At 38.4% G+C, this 13,066-nt stretch overlaps 1 pseudogene; it reads left to right on the top strand.

Annotated features, from left to right (window-relative positions):
- The first annotated feature begins 203 nt into the window (after window positions 1-203).
- Window positions 204-12,772, top strand: LOC138879018 (trimethyltridecatetraene synthase-like; annotated as a pseudogene).
- The last annotated feature ends 294 nt before the right edge of the window (window positions 12,773-13,066 follow it).

Raw genomic sequence — 13,066 nt, 5'->3', positions numbered from 1 at the left:
GAGTGACATGGAGTTTATATAATTGAATGTATGGTTCCATATGTGTGCCTGAGCAGCTAGTACTTCTCTAGCTTTGTCTCCAATATTTGTAGACATCAATGCCATATTTGTGAGATTTTTCTCTGAGAAGTGCTTAGGATTGTGATAATGTTATAGAGATATATGTACCTATAAGAAGTATGAGGTCTATATTTATAGGAAGAATGAAGGGATTCACCATAAACTGTGAATTTTATTTATTATTTTTAAAATTCCGCCAAAAGTTAGTACTGCTGACAATTCTGATTTTCTTAGGTCTTAGTAAAATACTCTTTACAATGATCTCCAATATCAACAGATTAATGGTACATAAAATTAGGCAGTGGTATTGATTCCGAGAGAACATATTTTGAGGAGAATGGTTTATCCTTGGTTAATATTGGGGATTGGATACCTTGGCTTAATTGGCTTGACTTGCAAGGGTATGTAAAGCGAATGAAGGCTTTGGAAAAATACATGGTAAAATTTTACAAATATGTGCTAGAAGATCACAAGACTAAATTAGCAAAGGAGAATTTTGTTCCAAGAGACATGGTTGATGTCTTGTTGCACCTAGCTGATGACCCTAATCTTGAAGTTAAGCTCACCACTGATAAGTTAATGGGATTAATCCATGTAAGTTTTCTCCTTTTATCTTATCTTCTTTTAGACTAATTGTCAGTACAAGAAATTACACTCAATGACCTTGAAAATGACCATTCTTGACTTTTTGACTCCCGCTTGCCTATTGACAAACTTTTAAGGTCAAAAATCAAAAGTGTTGTTCATGGGGCAAGCTACAAGCAAAAATTGTTAAACTTGAAGTGTTGTTCATGGGCAAGAAGGGCAAAAAACTAATAGTGGCTCCCGACATGTCCTATATCTGCAAATCACCCAGAACAGAAAATTACACCCAATGACTCTGGAAAATGGCCAATCTTGTCAGTATTGTGCAACAATTAGAGCCCAAAACGATTGACTATCTTTTTAAGGCTTGTACCCACAACTACATATAGGAGTATTTTGAGTAATTTAGTACACACTTCTTTTTCCTCAAACTTAAATTAATGCAAGGGTGACTACTCCCCCGGTCACTTAAGCTGTGGATGTGTGATATAAGGCCGATTCCAGTTTTATTTTCTCAAATTAACATCTCAAAATTTCAATTATACCTTACAAAACCTTCAATCAATTTGTTTTAGTACTTGCATTTTATTTTTTGGTATAAATCCCAGGATTTGCTGGCTGGTGGAACAGCAACAAAAGTAGAATGGGCATTTCAAGAACTAATGAGGAAACCATAGATCATAGAGAAGGCAAGCCAAGAACTTGACAGTACCATAGGAAAAGAAAGATGGGTAAAAGAAGAGGACTTTTCTCAACTACCTTATATAGAAGCGATAATGAAGGAGACATTTAGACTGCATCCCTTAACTGTTTAACCAAAAATCTGAGTCTTTGGTCAAAGCTAAAAAGAAATTCGGGTTACTAATAATCAGAAGACAAAATAAAATACTTTTAAGAATGATGGTAAGAAAATAAATAGTTGTGTATTTCAATGAATTCTCAATAGTATTCTGTGTCCTTACAAATGATGATACTTCTTCCTTTTATAGATAATTCTAGGTAAAGGAATGAAGCCTCAGCTTTAATGATATAATTATGAGTAATAAATGACATTAAATAAGCCGTTATACAATCATTCCTATTAAATACCAATTTTGTAACGTATCAAGTATTTAATAATGAATTTGGACTCCTTTCTGTCATCAGATCTTTGTCTTCAATGCCTTCTAATCCGTTGGCTGTAAATAATTTAAATTGGTACGAGACTCGTATCTATACGTCGTCTCGTGCCTATTTAAATTCTTCTTCCCGTGGCTGTCTCCATCCGTGCCTCTTAGTCAATTGTTGCGCTTTGACCATTTAACTAATCCACGTGTCATGCCACATCATCTTTAATATAAATTCAGTTTTTTCCTAATACAGATAGTCCCCCCACTTTCCATTTATTTATCAATTAAATATTTGGGAAGTGGATCTTCATGAAAAAGGAATTTTTGCCACAATTAATGCTCATGACAGTATTAACGCCTCAGTAGTCTTTTCCATTTAATGTTCTGCCCATGTGTCATTTTCTAATTGATTCCGCTATTCACACCCTTTTTCGAGACTTCTTCATTCTCACTATTTACGAAGTGATACCTGCCTTTATTATAGGCTTTCCATCATTACACTTCTAAGGTTGACGGTTCCCATTTTACACATAACTTTTTCTTCGTTTGTCTTCTTCACAAATCTTCAGCACACACTTCCTTCTTAACAATGTCTTCTTCAAACCCTAACCGTAAAAAAGTTCCAGTTCTAGATCAATTCCCCAACGCCCCTGTTAGACACAGAAGAGGCGGAGGAGGTAGGCTTCGAACAGGGTTAGAATCTACTAGAGGCGGCTCCTCTGGTTCTTCTTCAAGGAGTTCTATCTCAAAGGCCCCTTCTTCTAAAAGTAGGGAAATTCTTGATTCTTCTCAAGAACCCTCAGTTGATGAAATAGTTCCCAGCGATTTGTCTTTTGAAAGTGACAAAACGTCTCTTCAAAAACAAATTGCAAATTTCGAAAAAACCGATACTTACCCCACAATAGTAACCGAGCTTACAATCCCCACCATATGAAAAGATTGTAACTGGAAGGATAGTCTCCGAATGTCAATTCCTTCCCCAAATCAAAGAATTTCCTCCTTTAGAAGTGGGTATTCTTCTGTTTATACTTACCCCTTCACTTTAGGTTTTAATCCTCCGATTGACCCAGTTATTCTCGATTTTTGTCGTTTCTTTACAATTTGTTTGGCCCAAATCGGTCCATTAGTGTGGAGAACAGTGGCTTGTTTGAGATATTTATCCTCCAAAGCCAATGTCAATTTCACCTTTTCTCACCTCATTCATCTGTACCATCCTAACTTAATATGCCATGGGGTTTTTATCTTAACTGCAAGGAGCAAAAAAAGTGTTGGTAAATCCTGAAGATGACAAAGATCGTGGATGGTATATCCATTACGTTGTTGTTCGTACGGTGGACTTGATTGGCGAAACAAATATTCCCTTCCCTGAGAAGTGGAATTTTGAACGTAGGTTTCCTTTTATTTACCGTACCTACTTTTGAGAATTTCAAAAGAAATTTTGTTTTTAACCTCGTCTCTTCTTGGTTTTTTGTAGCAACCATGGGAGATGTGGAACCTATTCCCAACTTCCGTGGTTGGGTAGACTCACTTTTGAAGATTGCTTCTAGGGAGCAAAGAACTTGGAAATCAATTTCTTCCTTACATGGCTGGAAGGTCAAAACACATGGTATCCCCCTTTTTATATGTTTTTTTTTACATGTTAAGCATTTTTTCCTCAACTTTGATCATGTATATCCATCCTTTAATCAGGATTTGGCATTAGAGGAATGACGGCTGAAGTAGCTATGGCCATTCGCATGTCTGCGAATGCTTCTCTTGATTTTGATAAGGCTCGAGCCTTGCTGCCAAAAAGGAAAGCTATAAAGGAAAGTTCTGAAGAAGAAGAAGAGGGTACCTCCCTAATTGCCAGGCCAAGGGTCAGGACGCGAATAATCATTGATGATGAAATTGAAAACACTCCTGCTCGAACCTCCACCACCGAGCCTATTTTGATTCATTCTAACGAGGGCACCGAACCAAGAGATAATAATGAGTCAATTCAGCATCTTTTTGACAGTGGTTTCGGGAGTGGCGAGCTCGGCCCTGTTTTTGATGAAGCTCCTCTTTCCTCATTTGTTCCTATTTCCTCCATTCCTCTGCCAACCGTAAGTATTTCTTTACTAGTTTTGACGACTTCTGTTCTTTTTCCAGTTTCTACTGCTCCTATGTCCGTTCCCTTGGCAGTTTCTACTGCACCTGCTTCCGCTCCTGCGTTGGTTTCTACATCTTCTCCTTCCATTCCTGTTTCTACATCTTCTCCTTCCATTCCTTCCATTGCTCCTCTTCCCTCTGTTCATCGTACAGAGACGGGTTCTAGCAGTGGAAGTATGACTATGAGAAGTGTTACTCTGGAAGTTCCTGCCAATCATAGCCTCTTGAGGAAGACTGGTAGAGCCGATGTTTGGCTCGAGCCCCTAATTGGAGATATCGAGAAGAAGAAGATGGAGAGCCATAGCTGCTTAACTCTGATGAATGACATAATTCATTCTACTTTGAAGGTATTTTTTCTTCTTACCAACAATTTTTTTTTTATTATCTTCAATCTATAATTTCTATGAGTTGTCTCTGTAGGCTAACCTTATTGGCATGGAATTAATGGGAAGAATTTCCCTTCTTGAAAGAAAAGCCCGTGAGTCTGAAAAGACTGTCCACGAGGCCGAATAAATAGCTAGGGAAGCCCAACTTGAAGCAACCAATTGGAAGGAACAGTTTGAGAATGCTCAAGGGACCATAGAGGAGTTGCAAGAAAATAAAAATCTCCTGGAGCAGCAAAACCGTGTTTTAACTTCTGAATTGGCAACTGCCAAAGCTTCTTCAAGCCAATTGAAAAGAGACAAAGAGCTTTTGGAATGCTCTTTGTCAGAACAATTATCCAAGGCTAGTGAAGAAGTTAGGGAGCTGAAGGCACTTTTGGCTAAGAAGGAAGAGTATGTAGGAGAGTTAGTGCAAAGCTTGACTCAAGCTCAGGCTGACTTACAGACCTCTTCTGGCGAGATTCATGCCTTGAAGAGTTCTCATGCCTCTCTTGAAGCTTCCCTTGATTCCCATTTAGATGAGCACCAAATCTTAAAAAACGATCTTGCTATATGGGAAAAGGAATATGGACTTCTGGAGGAAAACTTCAACATAGAGGTGAGTTGGACTTTCCTGAAATCTCGCCGTGATGCTTTGACGGAAGCTGCTCAAGAAGGTTTTGACTTGCAGTCTGAACTGGCCAAAGTCGTAGATACCATCGAGAAAAGCCAACAGTCTACTGATACTCCTTCTCCTGCACTTGAAGTTCCTGGAACAGAAGAACTTTTAAATGAAGAAGTGAATACTGCAGCAATTGGGATTACAATTCCTGCTTCAGCTGAAAATGTTGCAATTCCAGCTTCAGAGGGTGAAACTTCTATGACCCAGTCTGTGGAAGTTGAGACGAAGTCCCTAGTTAACATAATGGGGCATTTGTAAAAAAAAAACAAATGCTTAGTTGACTAAGTTTGTACTTAGTTTTTTGTTTAAAAAAGAAGTTTTATCGGTACTTCTGCATATTCTATTCTTGCCTGTTTATCTAGGACTCATGGAATAGCTTAGCATTTTTATCCTTTTAAAATGCTTTACGATTCTTCTCATGGAATATCAACATGAGGCTTATAAAAGAGGGCCCTTTTATTTTATCGACACTTAATGAAGAAGACGTCTCAACTTCATAATGGTGTTATAATACGATGAAAGAAATAGGAAAACACACGTTTTGTATGAAACAACTTTGGCAAGTTTTTATTCATAAACTTTTAACAAGTGTTTGACTGTTACATGTATTACAATACATCTACAACTTTCTCGTAACTGTTTTTCTTGTAACAGATTTGTACATAACATAAAATAAACAAGGTTTTTCTTCATAACCTGTTTCAGTACATAGTCATGACCCTATCTTTACATATTAAGAAGGGTTTGAGAGGTGACTTTGTTTATGAGTTTGAGAGATGACTCTGTTGTTCTCATGAATGCTGAAGACTTCGTAATTTTTTCTCAACACTTGACTTCTATCGTTCGATATTCGTATCTGCGTATCTGCATTTCTACACGTATCTGTGTATAGTATTGTAGTCCCCCAAGTGTTTGAGTGGTGAAGTATGAAGCCTCGAGCACTTGTTTATTTCTTTTACTTTGGCCCTTTTTCCTAAAACAAAAAGATATGCGGGACCCGAAGGTGCGATTATAGATGAAGACCGCCTAACTCGTGTGTATTTCCATCAGATTAATTGTAACCCTGGGCTAGGAATTTAAGAATACTCCATTTTGCCTTGCAGGTTGTGACTCATCATTTGGCACGAGTTAGGATATTTTGCCTAGCATCTAAAATCGTTAGTAAAATATTAATAAACCAAGAGAGAAATTTTAACATGATGATACCTGACCGTAGGTACTTTCTCAAAAGTAATATCTTTTTAAGTGGACAACATTCCAATGTGAGGGTAAAACTTTACCATCCATTGTCTCCAACTGGTATGCTCCTTTTCCCGCAATGCCACGGACTTTGTACGGTCCTTACCATGTTGGACTTAGATTTCCTAAGTTAGAAGCCTTTGCAGATTGGAACACCTTTTTAAGCACGAAGTCCCCAATTTTAAAAAATCTGAGGCGAGCTTTCCTATTGTAATATCGTTCTATTACTTGCTTTTGTGCTGCCATCCTTATCAAAGCAGCTTCTCTTCTCCCTTCAAGTAAATCTAGGCTAACCCGCATCTCTTCATTATTAGATTCCTCCGTTGCCTGATCGTATCGTGTGCTTGGCTCACCTATGTCAACTGGAATTAAGGCTTCCGTACCATAAACCATTGAAAATGGTGTTTCTCCAGTGCCTGTTTTGGTCGTTGTATGATAAGCCCATAATACTCCAGGTAACACCTCATGCCAATTACCTTTTGAATCTTGTAACCTCTTTTTCAAGTTATTGATAATGACTTTGTTAGTTGATTCTGCTTGTCCATTCCCTACTGGATGATATGGCATAGACGTTATTCTTTTGATCTGCCAACTTCAAAGAAATTCTGTGATTTGAGCTCCAATGAATTGTGGTCCATTGTCACACACGATCTCCTTTGGTACTCCAAAGCGGCATATTATATTTCGCCATATGAAGTCTTTAACTTCTTTTTCTCGTACCTGTTTAAATGCCCCTGCTTCTACCCATTTAGTGAAATAATCTGTAAGTACAAGTAGAAATTTTACCTGACCTTTTGCTTGTGGAAGTGGACCTACGATATCCATTCCCCATTTCATAAAGGGCCAAGGGGCTAAAACAGGATGTAGTAACTCAGCTGGTCTGTGCATATTATTGCCGTACCTTTGACATTTATCACATTTGGACACGAAACTGGTTGCCTCTTCTTCCATCTTAGGCCAATAATATCCTGTGCGAATTAACGTTCTTACCAGTGACCGTCCTCCTGCGTGATTCCCACAATGTCCTTCATGTACTTCTCTCATGACATATTCGGTTTGAGAGGGTCCGAGACACCTTGCTAGTGGTCCGCCGAACATCTTTCGATAAAGATTTCCATGATATAAACAATATTGTGCAGTTTTTTTGCGAAGCACGTGAGCCTTTCCTTTGTCATTAGGCACGGTACCGTGCTGTAAAAAGGCAACAATTTCGTTTCTCCAATCCCATGTTAGATGATTAAAATTTACCTCGTTTTTATCAGATTCAAGAACGGAATGAAATAGATGTATGACTGAAGCATCTGTATTGTTTGCCACGTCTGTTGCGGATGCGAGATTTGCTAAAGCATCTGCCTCTACATTCTCATCTCTTGGGATCTGCACTACTTTCCAAGTTTTGAATTGCTTTATTAACTCCCGTACCTTTGCGAGGTATTCTTGCATTCATGACTCTATGGCTGTATAAGTCCCCAACATCTGATTAACCACGAGTTGAGAATCACTCTTGATTATAATCTGTGTTATGCCGAGTTCTCGTGCCAATTCTAAACCTACAATTACAGCCTCATACTCTGCTTCATTGTTAGTTATAGAATGACATTTTATAGCCTGTCTAATGGTCTCACCCGCAGGTGGTACGAGGACTATTCCTAGGCCTGCCCCTTTTACATTAGATTAACCGTCAGTGAATAAAACCCAAGTCCCCGGGTACGCACCATTAAAAACTAGTAATTCTTTTTCTGCTTCTAAATGCATCCCCTGGCTAAAATCAGCCACGAAATCAGCTAGTACTTGAGACTTTATAGCGGTCCTGGGTTGATAAATAACTTCATATTCACTTAGTTCTATAGCCCATTTTGCCAATCTTCCTGAAAGTTCATGTTTATGCAAAATATTTCGAAGCGGAAAAGCAGTAACTACAACAATAGGATGACACTGAAAATAAGGTCTTAATTTTCTAGATGCCACGATCAAAGCTAATGGTAATTTTTCTAGCTGTGGGTATCATGTCTCAGTTTCCAATAAGGACTTACTTACATAATAAATAGGAGATTGTTTAGCTTGGTCCTCGCGGACTAAAACAGCACTCACTGCGACTTCAGATACGACCAGATAAATGAGAAGTTTTTCCCCCACCTTTGGTTTTGCCAACAACGGTGGTTTTGACAAATAAGCTTTCAAATTTCTAAGGGCTTGTTGACAATCTTCATTCCATTCAAAATGATCTTGCTTTTTAAGTGCAGAGAAAAACTTAAAACACCTTTCTGAGGATTTGGAAATAAATCTCCCCAAAGCTGCAATTCTTCCCGTTAATCTTTGTACTTCCTTTTTATTAGTAAGGATATCAGGGATTTCTTCTATTGCTTTGATCTGAGAAGGATTCACTTCAATACCACGGTTAGAAACAAGAAAACCCAAAAACTTACCTGATGCAACTCCAAATGCACATTTTTCTGGGTTGAGTTTCATATTAAATTTTCGCAAAATTTCAAAAGTAATAGATAGATGAGAAATATGATCATGAGATTGCTGGGTTTTGACGAGCATATCGTCTATATATACCTCCATTGTTTTCCCTAAATGTTCTTGGAACATTTTGGTGACCAACCTTTGATAGGTTGCCCCAGCATTTTTGAGGCCAAAGGGCATTACTTTATAACAGTAAGTCCCCCTGTCTGTGATGAAAGAAGTTTTTTCTTCATCACCAGGATCCATTTTAATTTGATTATATCCCGAGTATGCATCTAAAAAACTTAAAAGTTCATGACCTGCGGTTGCATCAATTAGTTGGTCTATATGCGGTAAGGGAAAGGAATCTTTTGGACAGGCTTTATTTAAATCGGTATAATCTACACAAACATGCCACTTACCATTTTTCTTGGGTACAACCACCGTGTTAGCTAACCAAGTAGGATATTTTACCTCACGGATTGATCCGATTTTTAATAATTTTTGGACTTCATCCTGAATCACCTGGTTCTTGAAGGCACCTTGCTTCCGTTTCTTTTGCTTTATTGGTGTGAAAGAAGGGTCCTCATTGAGTTTGTGAGTCATCACATTTGGTGGTATCCCTGTCATATCAGCGTGGGACCAAGCAAAGCAGTCTAAGTTAGCTTTTAAAAATTCGATTATCATACCTCGCATGTTCGTGCTTAAATTGGCCCCGACATAAACCTTACGTTCAGGCCATTGACCAAATAATATCACTGCCTCAAGCTCTTCAATTGCCGTTTTGATGCTTTCATTTTCTTCAGGTTCTTGAATTGTGTCAGGTCTTGAGTCCAAATCCGTCTTTTCCTGTTCAGTTGAAGTTTGATCTTTTTTACCTTCAACTGTTTCCTATAATTGCTATTTTTCTTTATTTGCGGTGCTCGTACTTGTTACAGTGTTGACACTTCTAGCCATCTGCTGATCCCCACGAATTTGGCAAATTCCCCATGGTGATGGGAATTTAATAACCTGATGTAGAGTTGATGGGACATCATCCATATCATGTATCCATGGTCTCCCCATGATCATATTGTAGGCCATTTCCATATCAACTACCTGAAATTTAGTTTCCTTCACAACACCCATAGCAAAAGTTGTTAGAAATACTTCACCTCTTGTTACTACACTTGAATTGTCGAAGCCTGTCAAGGTGTGCGCCTTGGGTATCATTTTGACTTCAGTTTGCATTTCTCGTAGTACCCTTAGTAATATAATATTTACAGAACTCCCTGGATCAATCAAAACTCATTTTACATTAGTATCATGTATAAGTAAAGATATTACCAGTGCGTCATTATGTGGAGTTATCACTCCTTCGGTATCTGCGTCATCGAACGAAATACTTTCATTTTCAAGGACCTGCCGCACCCGTTTCCCGTGTGTAATCGTTACCTTAGAAACCTTGTTGGAGGCTGTGTAGGTTATGCCGTGAATATCTTCTCCCCCGCTTATGACATTCACTGTCCTCTTGGGTGAAGGAGGTTGTGGTGGCTCTTGTCTGTTTTTCATATAAGCTTGTTTTCCTTTCTCACTAAATAACTCAGTGAGGTACCCTTGCTTCAATAAATGATCCACTTCACTCTGCAGGAATCTACATTCTGAAGTTTTGTGCCCTTGATCGTTGTGAAATTCGCACCAATGATCCGGATTGCGTCTACTTGGATTTGACCGCGTCTCTTTTGGCCACCGTACCTTATCTCCCATGCTTCTTAAAACAGCTACGAGCTCAGAGGTAGAGACATTAAAATTATATCCGCCGAATTGTGCCTTTAAACTCCTGTCATCATCTCGCGATTCTTGTCTGTTCCGATCATTCCTGAACTTTGAAGAAGAGCCAGAATCCCGGTTCCTCGATTTTTGATCATATTGCTGGCTATCTTGTTTCGACCGTGGGTCTTTTCCTACAGGTCCCATATATGGATCGTACCTGTTTTTACCTGATCTTTTTTCAGTTTCTGACCTTCGTGTACCGCCCCTTTCTTCATGATGAAGCTTAGGTACGGTATCTTCTTCGATTCGCAGCTTCGTGCTATACCTGTTGTAAAAATCATTCCATGTGGTTGCAGGAAATTCTCGAAGACTTTCTTTGAGTCGTCTCGTGGCTTCAGAACTTTTGTCATTTAAATTACTTGCAAAAGCTATAGCAGCCCAATTGTCAGGCACACGAGGTAGAGTCATTCTTTCACGCTGGAATCTATCAACGAAGTTTCTAAGCAACTCCGAATCCCCTTGTTTGATTTTGAAAATATCTTCCATCCTTTTCTCAACCTTTTGTGCTCCCGAATGTGCTTTAATAAAAGAATCTGCAAGCTCAGCAAAAGAATTAATAGAATTTTCAGATAAAAGAGAATACCAGGTTAATGCACCCTTGGTGAGTGTTTCTCCAAATTTCTTGACCAATACTGATTCAATTTCTTGTTTGGTCAAGTCGTTGCCTTTTACGCCGGTTGTAAATGCAGTCACGTGGTCACGTGGGTCTGTAGTACCATCATATTTCGGGATGTCAGGCATTTTGAACTTTTTCGGAATTGGAAGGGGAGCAGCACTAGGCTTCCATGGTTGTTGTGAGTATTTGTCCATGTCTACTCCTTTTATTACAGGCGGAACTCCAGGGATTTGTTCAATACGCTCATTTTGTTCCTTAAGCTGTTTCTGCAAGGTTAGTACTAAATTTTGCAAATATGAATTATTTAAATTACCTGGTCCCCCTTCCTGTGGTTCACTGGGGGTTGCTCCGTTTCCAGAATTATCAAGACCAGAACGGGGGTTCTCCAATGTATTATTATTAGGAGTTGGTGTAGGTGGCGCAGCAGGCAATCGACTAACAAGTGCCTGAAGAGCTTTGCCGACCTGTGCATCAATTAGCTTTTGCAAAGCTTCAGTTGTAACTCCTTCAAAATGTTCAGATTGCTCTTGTTGATCAGCACGGGATTCAGTAACAGGAGTGCCTTCACGAGATTGACGTGGTGAATTTAGAGGAGAGGGAACCACGTCATCTTGATTTTGATGTATTTGATTCTCATGGTTTCCCAATGTGTTATTACTATTGTTGTCGGCGTTGTTGTTTGACATGGTGACGACAATAGATAAGATATAGCTTAAAAGGAAAGATTATCAGATTCCCGGTAACGGAACTAATTTGTTTAACCAAAAATCTGAGTCTTTGGTCAAAACTAAAAAGAAATTCGGGTTACTGATAATTAGGAGACAAAATAAATTACTTTTAAGAATGATGGTAAAAAAACAAATAGTTGTGTATTTCAATGAATTCTCAATAGTATTCTGTGTCCTTACAAATGATGATACTTCTTCCTTTTATAGATAATTCTAGGTAAAGGAATGAAGCTCAGCTTTAATGATATAATTATGAGTAATAAATGACATTAAATAAGCCGTTATACAATCATTCCTATTAAATATCAATTTCGTAACGTATCAAGTATTTAATAATGAATTTGGACTCCGTTCTGTCACCAGATCTTTGTCTTCAATGCCTTCTAATCCGTTGGCTGTAAATAATTTAAATTGATACGAGACTCGTATCTATACGCCGTCTCGTGCCTATTTAAATTCTTCTTCCCGTGGTTGTCTCCATCCGTGCCTCTTAGTCAATTGTTGCGCTTTGACCATTTAACTAACCCACGTGTCATGCCACATCATCTTTAATATAAATTCAGTTTTTTCCCAATACATTAACAACATTACTTCCTCCGCATTACTCTATCGAGGACTGCATTGTTGCTGGTTATGATATACCCAAAGGGACAATGGTTTTTGTAAACACAAGGTCTTTAGGAAGAAATCCTAAGTATTGGGATAATCCAGAAGAATTCATTCCGGAAAGGTTCTTAGAAAATGACATTGACATAAAGGGACAAAACTTTACACTGTTGCCATTTGGTTCTGGAAGAAGAAAGTGTCCTGCTTTTAACCTCGGGATTAAGATTGTTCGGACAACGCTGGCTAACTTGTTGCATGGATTCAACTGGAAATTAGCTGGAGATACGAAGCCAGAAAATATAAGCATGGAGAAAATCTATGGATTGACTACACACCCTAAGAAACCAATATCTATGATCATGGAACCAAGACTCTCCAACCATCTTTATTATTAGGGTTAATATCTTAAAACTCCCTTAAACTATATACAACTTTTATCAGTTTCCTGCTTTAACTAACCGATATTCCCAAACCCTCTAAACTATATTTTTTCCCATAATATAACCCCCTTCGTTGATTATCTAGAATAATGTGTGAAATAGCTTGCAAAGGGCACTCAACTGCTGAAACCCCCCCCCCCCCCCCCATCAAAATGGCTTTACCTGATCATGTGTAACGGCTAATTAACCTAGTCCTTTTTGAAAATTTATATTTTTTATTTTCTCCTTATTTTCTTTGTATTGTAAGCT

The sequence above is a fragment of the Nicotiana sylvestris genome, chromosome 10 (genome assembly GCF_000393655.2).
Source record: "Nicotiana sylvestris chromosome 10, ASM39365v2, whole genome shotgun sequence".
NCBI classification, from domain to species: domain Eukaryota; kingdom Viridiplantae; phylum Streptophyta; class Magnoliopsida; order Solanales; family Solanaceae; genus Nicotiana; species Nicotiana sylvestris.
Note: the sequence above shows the minus strand (reverse complement) of the source record. Positions and strands in the feature narration are given on the sequence as shown.